Source organism: Antedon bifida, chromosome 1, assembly GCF_963402885.1.
Source record: "Antedon bifida chromosome 1, ecAntBifi1.1, whole genome shotgun sequence".
Classification (NCBI taxonomy): Eukaryota; Metazoa; Echinodermata; class Crinoidea; order Comatulida; family Antedonidae; genus Antedon; species Antedon bifida.
In genome coordinates this window covers 29,084,664-29,092,770 of record NC_136226.1, presented here as the reverse complement: position 1 = coordinate 29,092,770, position 8,107 = coordinate 29,084,664, and positions in this window count along the sequence as shown.

Below are 8,107 nucleotides of genomic sequence, written 5' to 3'. Positions count from 1 at the left end.
AGAGAATGCGTTATGAATAACCCTATAATTCAAGTGAACAATATTGTGGAGTTATATAGTTTTATATGGTATAGATAACTAGTGAAGATTGTGAAATATAACGTATGTTATGTTTTGTATGTTTAAAGCTCTGTCTACACTATCAAACTTTATGTGACAAAAACATGTGATGTGCCCAGACATGATGATGTTATATCCCTACCATATTTGGATATGTCACTAACATATTTGGGCACATCACACTTTTTGTGTCAAACTAGTTTGGATAGTGTAGACAGAGCTTACGTTGAGTAACATAGCAGTGTGCAAATCTATAGTCGCCGGTTAGGCATATTGATTCAAAGTAGTATTTTACGTCACAAATTTAATATAAATATACTGGGCAACTCTACTCAGTCTGATAGTAAACTTCAATTCAAGGTTTTTTTATTCAATAAAACGAAAATTTACATTGTAGCCAAAGGCTAAATTGTGTAAAATTTTACAAAATATTGCACATATAAAAAATATTTCATGTTAAAAGAACATCTTATATTAAAATGGAATTAGAAAAAGTACATAATATGAAAATGAGATAAACATTGAAAAATTAAAGAAATTGTTATAAATCATGACCAAGTAAAGTAAACGTGATGGGTTAGTGATAAGTTATTAGTTATTTTTAACTTTTGTATCATTTTTTAAATTTCCGGGAAATATATTGACATATCGGAAGGAGCGGTTCTATTGACGTGAACAAATCAATTCTGAGAGGACCTTACCATTTCTAAAATCAACAACAATTTACGATCAATTAAACAAATATAGAAACCGTTTTATCGTCGAAGTTGATAAGCCGTATATGTAGTTAATTAAATAAAAACACGATTTTACTTTCGTCATGAATGTTTTTCTGTTTAATTCTTCTGAGTAGATCATTATTATTTAGCATGATTAAAGTGAAATCAGACGGATATTTGGAATTGGTAAATTGTGACGTAACTTATACTTTATTCAGAAACGCATAGGCGTGAATAATGATACTATTCAACAATCACGTGATATTGACACAACGTCTGTTATTATAAATACATCACTGTGTTAATTAATTACTATTTATTTTGTTGATATTCGTTGAATGGCATTCGAGTTTATACATAGCTCAATGTTTACTTGAAAATAATTAATCATAAGGCCTCAATGAATTCTGTTTTGTCAAACACGTTAGTAAGATATCTTGTCCATAGGCTGTATTAAATCCAATGTGTTGTTATTGGCTAAGTTGTGATATAATAGACCTAGTTATAATACTTTCCATTAATTTCGTGACTCTTGCCGATGTTACCTGAAATTTCACGTAGGTGTAGAAAAGGTGATAAATTTGTAAGTTTTTTTCTTAAAGTTTATCAGTACACACAACAACAACACATAACACAATTGAAACGTATACAGTATACAATCACCGTATTTTTCTCAGTGTATAGTAGAGAAAACAATAGGTAGTACTAATTATATTAGTCGCTTTACTCTCATTAAATTGTTTGTGATAGATGACAACGTAGACTAATAAATTTGGGATATATTGTTCTTGTTTTTTGCTTTTTTCCAATTAACCAGTTCACTGTTGTTTACGTTGTCTCCCGTTGAGTCTGTAATTAAGCATATGCTTATTTTGTTAGAAGGCTTCCAGTTTAAACTGACTACTATAACAAAGTTGTATTTGTTTGTACATAGCCTCATTTGTCTGCTATGTGGCCACAACCCAATATCCACATCGGCGCTCCTAAACCACACAACTAATGCTCTGTTTGTGCGCGTTGAAAACATGGTTATTATTAAAGGACATTCAACTAATTTAATTTAAAATGTGTAAATTGAGCAATCTATAGGTTCCCGTGTTGATTGCGTGGATCATTAAATAATAAGGAGTAAAGATAAGGTACACAAATGACAAAGCTAATTGTCAAAATCGCATGACAACTGTAACAGCGCCATCTATAGCGTATGAACTTTTATAAACTTTTTTCATTGGAGATCAAGAAGCTTATTAACAATTGTATGAAGCGTTTTCTACAACACCATTTTGAAAAACTGTAAATCATTATTGACAGTCAATTTAAGTTGTATTAAAGGTGAAAACGTCAGCACGATCTAAAATGGTCTCTCATCGCCTGATTTGGTTTATTGTTATTTTAGTAACTGGGGTCTTTGCATGGGTAGGCCATACAGGATGCGTGGGTTCGGATATCTGCTAGCGGCAAAATTTTGCGAATTGAAATGATTTGTTATAAGTGTCATTAGCTAGTGTATTGTTATGAACGTCCCTAATGATCAGATTCGGCTGGGGGACCACCCTCGTAAAATATTGTTGAAATAAAATAAATAATCATACTGGGCACAGTGCTATCGATTAATGTGTAGGAGGGCTATTGTTGATTTAAAATAATTGATCCTGATCAAAAACCAAAACTTTAAAAACAAATAAAAAATGATTTATCTACAACATACTGTAGATGAGTTCCCATGCGTATAAATATATAGGCCTACCATTATTTTCAGTAATATAAATATAGTTCGTGCCTATTATTGCATATTATTTTATATTTTTTAATTTAATTAATAAATTATTGTATAATGATATTTTTTATTTCGCACGGTCTGCTCAAACCCCAGGGAGAGTTTACGTACGTCAAAGACGTCGAAATTTGGACTCGTCGATTATTACTCATAGTTTTAAAAGAATGGACGCGACCGCTGCCTATTCATAACACAGTCAATTGTTAATCGTGTAAATGCATTCGGAAATACAGTAGAGTGCGTCATAAAAAGTCTTTTTATCGAAAATCGACAGTGTTTGACATTAGTATTGTGACGAATCCTTAAAATTGGTTTGTAGGCCTACTGAACAATTTGTTATATCTGTGTGAGGTGTTATTATCACTTGTCTGGATTTTTATATACGTTTATCGTACTAAATAAAAAGAGGAAGAGTTTTTAAAAGTTGGATTTTAATGAAGTTCCTTTTCTAAAGGATATAACGTGTATTTCTGGTAAGTATTGTAGTCAGTTGTCAAAATCTATTATTTACCTAGGTGGAATGTCACTATGGTTGATAACCCAGCTATAGGAAAACCTACAGTGTAGAAAAGGTGAAGATTGATAGTAATATTGTATTGTCTGCTGAAAAGCCATACGATAATATAATATATGGCTTGAATGAGAATTGGAGCTAAGTAAGTAGTGTATATTAAAATGTAATGAAGTAAAAAATCAGACTGTGTATAACAATATGTGAACTTAATAGAGAGGAATAATGTGTAGTTACCGTATGGTGATCTTTCATACTACTTGACAGACTGGGCCTTATATATGATTTATGTGACATACCGCGGTACCCACAAACACAGTTTCATCCCTGTATAATGCTATGAAAATTCGTTTAGGCTTCACTTAGTTATTTTAATTTAGGACCAAAATGCCAAATAGTGATTTCACATTTTTCTTCCTCGGAATTTGTTTTTATTACGAATTTGCCGATCTTTTTAGTAGTGATGGTCTGTCTGTTATACTGTTATACCTGATTTTGCATTTCCTACCTATTTACTGTACTATAACTATAGTATTATTCCATTTTTTTCTCGTTAATAAATATGGCTTGTGATGTAATTAAATGCATTAATGTAATTAATAGTTCAAATGTTATGGTATGTGAAAGATTTCTCCATAAGTTATAAATGAATTACAGTTGTGTACATTTTCTGTGGAAATGTGAACCATGTGGACAATAAAATTAATCTATCAGGAATGCCACGGTAGTCAGGTGAATGTGTCTTTACGTAGGTGGTAGTAGTAGCCTTGCTTATATCGAACACCATTGATTTATGTATAATATTATTGCCTTAAATCAGGGAGATATCTGTACAGTATATATCAACTAAGTAGACATAGATGCCTTTATACAGGAGACTCCTTATATTATGGAGCAAAAACATTTGATATGGTTGTAGGCCTACCGACTAAGCGGATTCGGCCCATTTCCAACACGAATCACACACAGTTCAGTTGGAATTAATTCGAGTTTAAAAATGCAAGAGAAGATGCAGTTTCCGGTGCGTTAGGGTGATAATGTATATAAAATTATGGAGTAATTAATATAACATTATCACCCCTCTTTGTGTTACGCAATACAGTCTCCTGTATAGTTTTAAAGAATGGACGCGACCGCTCTTTATTCATAAAACACTCAATATCGTGTAAATGCATTTGGAAATATAGTAGAGTGAGTCTAAATTCGAGTTTAAAATGCAAGAGAAGATACTATTTCCGGTGCATTAGGGGTGATAATGTATATAAACTTATGGAGCAATTAATAGAACATTATCATCATAGTATTTTAATTCGTTTTATTACAATTTTGAAGAATTTATAAGCAAAACACACATACGGCGTGTGACTGACCTAAGTCTTGCGTAAATTACGCCTACACGTGTGAACTAGACACTACGCCACCACATAAGTGTAATCAAGATATAAAACGGATGTGCTGTGCCGTTGTGTGAACACACAGTTATCATAATTATCGCCTAATATTAATAAAGTATGTCCTTTAAAAGAAAAAGAATATAAAAGTGGTAATAGCTGTTGTCTAATAATTAAAAGCATCACTACGCTCACGCTAAGGTCAAATTTGCGAAAGGTTTTCGATTTTTTTTCGCAAAATTGTAAATTCTTTAGCAAATTTTAAAAACTATTGAAATGGCTAAATTTGTCGGTAGGTACATCAACTAAATGTGTATGTTGTTGTCTTTTTATCTTTTATTCACTCAAAATTTGTCATTAAAATACAAATAAAACATGAGCGCATGCAAATCATCCATCTGTATGTAATAATATTGTTTTTCTGTATCTGTATTTTTTCATGAATAACCAATCCATTATTTCCTTTTAATTCCCCGACGTGTCTGTGCCCAGGTGTTGTGTTATTATCCGGTTCACACCTTTCTTATTACCAACATGCTTATTTTTAAATCGTTCACATTTCACTTTCTAGAAAAAAAAATTACAATAATTGCATTTTGGTTGTTGGATAGAGAACTTTCTGGGCGCCTGATCCTAGCGCTCAATAAACGTAACACCAGGTAAAGCGTGGTTCCCACTAGAACGCAGTGACGTATGGGCGCAAAGTGTTGTATTGCGTAATCACAAGTGGGAACTGACGACGCAACAGTGTTGCAAACATCGCAGGTTTGATTTCACGCAGGCGGGGGAAAACACAATTATTGGAAGGGCATTTCTTACGTCGTGTTCCTTGCGTCGCTAGTGGGAACCATGCTTTACATTGGAGACACGTTATTTTACATTTGGCAAGAACATAGTTATGAGATGCGTTCCTTTCATTTAGGATTATAAAAGTGTGGGAAGAGCTTATTTCATCATTTGACAAGTTTAAGTTTCGCCATCAGCAATCTGTATAAGCCTACCACTCAGATAACTATTTAAGTTTATTATAAGTCTATTTGCTCTGTTCTAAACGTCAGTGATATATTTATGTGTGCTTCATCGCTAGTTTAAAATAAGCTACCGCATGGTAGGCCTAATGATTCCGTTCTCTTAAATATAACTTGCCTAAAGCGTGGCGCGAAAAAAAAGGTTTTAACTGTTGATATCGTCTTCGAAGAACAGTCCTCCTTTTATATGTTGCCCTACTCTGGCAACTCGAATTATAATATTAGGCTTAACTTATTAAAGACGTGATACAACCAGGGTTAACCCTATAGAGCGTTTTATGTGATCGTAAATTGTGATAACTGAACGGACCTAGTTATGAGGATAGACGAGACATTAATGTTGCTGTGTGTGAAAGAACACTTAATTATTTACTAAGGAATGTTAACAGAGGGTTGATGGATAACGAACAGGTGTGGTCTTCACAGGCACGCGCACATTTTTGATCGTTTCCATCTGTTTATTATGAAAAAGAAAGTTTCTACCCATTATTTTACATATATTTTTATTAAGATTTGATAGAGTAAACCTATTAGGTATGGTGTTACTGGTATGTTTAGGGTGGGAAAAGAGTTTATAAATTAAGAATCGGTGTAGTGACATATTTAATGTTTTATTTGGTTTAAATCAAATCAGGTTTAAATTCTAGACGCATATAAAGATGTGAAAATCAACTGTATAGATATTTAAAAAGTGATGAGCAACTTTCAATAGCCAATGATGCTTTAGAATAGATTGAGGGCGTATTAGTGACAAATGATAGGTGAAAAGTTGTTTCAATTGAGTTGAGGACTTTTGGAAGAAGTTGTGACTTAACAGGTAGAAAACGGTAGGAATCTGGTAAATTACATTATAATACATATTTGTACAGTTGTTCATCTTAATAAAGTTTGCAAGTATATTTTTATTTGGTTAAACTACATGAAGCATGCTCCAAAATAGTAATTCTGTTTAGGCCCTGCCCTGATGTGAAGCACTGGACTGCACTGGACAGTACCACAGACAGTTAGAGTGGGCTAAGTACATCGCACTGGTTGGAAGCCTAGCAATCATGTAGTGACGATACCATAGCCTGATTGATATTTAAACTTTGCCGCGCAATATACCCCAGGCAATTCGATTATTTTATTCCTTTTAAAACACATTTCTTATTTCATTATTATTGTCTGGGTGATCACAGAAGCGTTTCTTTTAAATTCATGATTGTTTAAAAAGTGCACCTGCTATATTGCAAAATCCACAAATTGCTCCTCTAGGAAATTCGAAGTGTTTCACACACTACTATTATTATTTCAATTGTATAACTAGATTTAATTTTAATGGATTTTTGGCCTAGTTTTCTAATGACCTTGACAAATTGTACTTTCTGTTAACATTTTGTAAGGTTGTATCAGTCAGTGAGATGCATCTCTCTGTCTGGGTGTTAGAGGCCTATCTGTTGTTAATTCACAAAACAAAAAGTAGGCCACAACATGGAGTCTATATACTTGTGTGCCCCTAGACTCATGGTATGCCTGTTGTAGACTGCTAAAAGTTCAATTTACTATCTGTCTTATCATATATTATTACTTTTAAAAATATTCACTGTAGATAAAGAATTTATGAAGATAATCAGGTTAGCTTATTGTAACAATTCATATTCATTTCAGAGTGCATTAGTATTGTGTTGTTTTTATACAATACTGTAAATGATCAATAAACTAATATTAAATTTTATAATAATTAATATTTGTCTTAGAGAAATTCATAATACATAAACATGGTTACACAAATATAGTAAAGGAAGTATTTTTAGGTATTTTTTATGTTTATTTGGATAAAAGTACTATTGGAAGGTAATTTTCCCATTTCTTGAATTATTCAAAGTAGGAACAAGATAAGATTAAGAACATTTTTTTCAAGTGGAATGACCTGGTATAGACCAACTTGTGTGCTTTTTCTGTCATTTGTAAATTGTGATGGATATGACTTGAATGACTGACATTCTGATTGCATGTGACATTTATGAATTAATGCTATATCACCTGGTCAAAAGATACCTGTACTGTGTCGGCTATTCTACCTGAGCTATAACACCTGTACTTTGTATCTTACCTGGTGACTGATTAAGATCTTCTGATTGGGTGAAACAATATCGATGGTGCAAGCAATTAGTAGCTCAAATTATGATGCACAGATTGTTAAGTAAAATAGTTATCAGTGGATGTGAAGTCCAGCTTGGGTCAATACCTGAGTACATTATTACTTACAGACATTTATTGTTACCGATTAACCAGGTTGAGGGAAAGCGGTCAAATCGGTCAGTACTGACTGCAATTACCTGCAGACAACGGTCAGTGATAAGATGTCATATTAGGTGAAAGCGGTCAATAGGTTATTATGAGTTATCTTTGAATTCACCTGGGGCTTGTCTAGCCAGAGGCAAGGGCATTTTATTTTAGGTTTAAGTTTTATCAGAATATACTTCGTGGTTGGATATTGGCTGCCTAACAAAACAAGGCACGATATGCTTTGTTTTTACAGATTTCCTTAGTATTTTAACCTTTGTATACAAATTTGTAGTACACTAATTAGACGGACACCAGTGGAGAATCAAGTACGTTATTATGTGGCTTACGTACTA